Consider the following 3,806-nt stretch of genomic DNA (forward strand, 5'->3'; position numbering starts at 1 on the left):
TGTGCTAGATTTCAATCCAATCCTAAAGAATCACATCTCACAACAGTAAAACAAATTTTAAGATATTTGAAAGGAACAGATGACTTGTCCTTGTTTTACCCTAAAAGTTATGTCTATGATTTGAAAGGTTTTTGTGATGCAGATTATGTAGGAGATCTTGTGAATAGAAAAGGTACGTTAGGTATGGTACAATTTCTTGGCTCATGTTTGGTGTCATGGTGTTCCAAGAAATAAAACACCGTTGCATTATCTACTGCCGAAGCTGAATATGTGGCAGCAGCAGCTTGCTGTTCCCAAATGCTTTGGATAAAACAATAGCTTAGAGATTTTGCTATTAAATTTGAATGTGTTCCTATTTTTTGCAATAATACCAGTGCCATATGTATATCTAAAGATCCAGTGCATCGTTCAAGAGTAAAACACATACACATTAGATATCATTTTCTTAAGGACAATGTTGAAAATAAAAATATTATTTTCAAGCATGTAAACACTAACGAGCAAATAGCTGACATCATGACTAAACCGCTTCCAAGGGAGTAACACGAAAAAGTGAGATTGGAGCTTAGCATGATTAAGCTGCATTGAAGTAAGTGACAAGCATGATCCTTAAAGACAAAGTGAAAATTGAAAAGGTCGATCAACCACAAAAATCTTGATTGAAAAATCAATTATCGAAAGGATCAGGTACGCAATATTTAAAAGTAAATACTGAGAATGCTCTCATGTTTGCATGTTTAATTTGATCAGACTATAGTAGCATAAAATTTTCATTTATTTCATTCTCATAAAATTATTTCATATTGTTCATTTTATATATATTTTCCTGCATTTTTTTAATTTGATTAAAAAGTAGGAGTCGAATCATCGTAATTCTTCTCTAAATCCGCCTAGTTCCTTTCCATACAAAGAGTTCACATGCTTAAAGTAAATGAGGTACAATGAAAAACTTAAACACACGTCCCCTCACATTCAATATTTACATCTTCTCACGTCAAACCCTAACCACTTCATCATCTTCAATTGCAATCAACAAACTAATAAGTTTCGCTCATCTGGTACTGATTTTTCAAAATCACAATGAAAACTAAAAACCGCACACCCAAAATGAAACAGCCCAAACCATTAAAAATTGTTCACCCCTCACCTCAAATCACTGCACCAGAGTCATCTTCAGGGTACTCCAGTTGCCTCTGGAATACATGCAAGCAACAAAAGAAAGAGAGACTCTTCTTTAAACAAATCATCTTCAACTTCCGCCAAAAAGGCAAAAGTTGCTGTTCACAAGAATGCTGTAGAGTTATCCAAGGAAATGATAGTTGGGTTTGGTCTCGACAAACAGTGGTATGAATCCACCTTTTTTCCACAATTACACACAATCTTACAAAATCAATTCTGGGAATCTTTGATGGCAAAATACTGTTGCAATCCAATGTACCCAGAATTGATGCGTGAGTTCGTTTCAAACTTTTCTATTGACAATGGTGTTTGTACGAGTACTGTTAAGGAGGTTAAAATTGGCTTCAATAGTCTAATGTTGGGAGAATGGCTAGGAGTGCCTGCCACTGGATTTGATGTTTATTATGTTGGGTCAAAAATAGTTTTCTCTGGGATTGATGAAAAGAATATCTGGAAGTTTTTAGGGATTAATGAAAAACGAGGAAAGGTTAGTCACAATATGCTGTCCCCTATGCATAAACTGTTATATAACATAGCTCGTAGATTCATTTTGCCACGTAATTCCAAACGCAGTGAAGTTAATCTGCGAGATACAACACTAATTTATTGTATGGCTAACAACATCAAAATCAATTTTCCTTCACTAATGATTTCTCATTTAAGTGACTGTATATCAAAAGGATGTGTAATAGGCTATGGTGGTCTGTTGACTTGGGTTTTTAGAAAGCTAGGTGTTCCTCTTGAAGGTCAAATCTTTCCCATGGGTCCAAATAACAAAATAGGTGCTAAGTGTCTGAGTAGCTTACATCTTAAATTGAATGATAATGGGACTCTTGAGAATGTTGCTAAACAAATCAGTGTCAATTTTGACAACAAGGAGGAAACCAATAAAGCAGAGGACGAAATGGAGGAACAGGAGAAGGAAGGGTCTAAAAATGAGGAACAGGAGCCTGTTCCCTCTGCCACTGAGAAGGCAGAAGGGCGTTCTGGTAGGGAACAGGAGGAAGTAACCAGTAAGGGGGAAGTTGTGAAGGAAGCTGTGGAGAAGGAGAAAGAGGATACTGGTGTTAGTAAGGAGGAGGTCTCTATGCCCATTATGAAGCAGTCTGGCTCAACTCCAAGGAAGAGCAGAAGGCTTGCTGCCAAAGGGAAACGACCTGTAGTTGTTCTAGATGATGACTCTACGTCCTATAAAACGGTTGAACCAAGTAATCATCCCTCACCTAAGCCAACCACTCCTTCATCCCATCACATTCCTTCAACACAACAGTCACCTATACCACCTTCACCACCACCAGTACACACCTCACTAAACCTAGGCTAAGGTGACACTACAGTTCCTACAACCCCTCTATTCTCCATTCGCCTGAAACTTAACGAATTGCAGTCCAGCTTCCTTGTTTTTAAAAAATGAAATTTGTGTCTCTTTAGCCTCGCTGTCTGCTGAAATGGACCAGATGGAAGCACGTCTGGAGGCCAAACTCGACACGGTAGAGGTGGAGACGGAATATGTTGATGATGAAGCTCCTGCATCTTAATTCCTCCTGATACTTTTTAATATCTTTTCATTTGTTGCAACCATCTCTTTTATCAAACAATCTTTTTGTGTTTTTCATTGTACCAGCTAGGGTACTGTTCCTGTAATTCATACTTTGTTGAACTACATTTCCTTTATGCTACTAACTATTTGTGAAGTTTAATCCCTGCTCATCATGCTTGCATTTATTGGTACTTGCTTTTGATCATTCCATCTTGATTCAATCGTTGGCGATATGTTTAGTGCTGTGGTTTGATTATCCTCCTTCTTTTTGATTGATGTCAAAAGGGGGAATATATGGCACAAACTTAAATAATGCTTGAGTATGCTTAGTTTATATCTGGTCTATTCTGTTGTGCATTAGGATTGAGGTTATGATCTGAGGATCTGAGGCTAAGTGCTATGCTCTATCTCTATTAATTTTATAAATTTTACATGCTCTAATGCTTGCTCTGATATAAAATAATTGAGTTAAATTGCTTTACACTCTGATCCATATGTTCTGATAAAATTGAGATAAGTTCAGCTTTGATTAATTATAATCAAACTGATTGTCTTTATCTGATTGTTCTTAAGCTCTGATCATCAAGACAGCAAATCAATCAACTAAATTATTTTTTATTTGCTCTGATATTACTGTGATTGCTTATGCTCTATGCTCTAAATTTTTATATGCATTTTGTGATAATAATGCTGATATTATTCGGAATCTTGGTAAGTTTGTTATGATTAGTGTCTTATTATAAGAGTAATCTGCTTTAAAATAAGCTTGGTAAATTATATTTACTAAGTTATGTAGAGTTGTTTTAATCTCTAACATGCTCTATAATATTGATTTTACTCTAGTTTTATTTTAAGGTTGTTTAAAAGTTTGTCATCATCAAAAAGGTGGAATTTTTTATACCTCTTGAGTTTTGATGATGACTACAATTTATTTGAGCAAATATGTTTGTAGAGATTGTGTGCAGGTCAATATCCGATCTTGACTATTATCGTTGATAGCACCTATGACTTGGTCTATGGAAATGTACATGTCAAAAGGATCCAAAAGATGTTAGGATAGTATATCGCTTGGAATGTAAAATGGAGA

Source organism: Amaranthus tricolor, chromosome 16, assembly GCF_026212465.1.
Source record: "Amaranthus tricolor cultivar Red isolate AtriRed21 chromosome 16, ASM2621246v1, whole genome shotgun sequence".
Classification (NCBI taxonomy): Eukaryota; Viridiplantae; Streptophyta; class Magnoliopsida; order Caryophyllales; family Amaranthaceae; genus Amaranthus; species Amaranthus tricolor.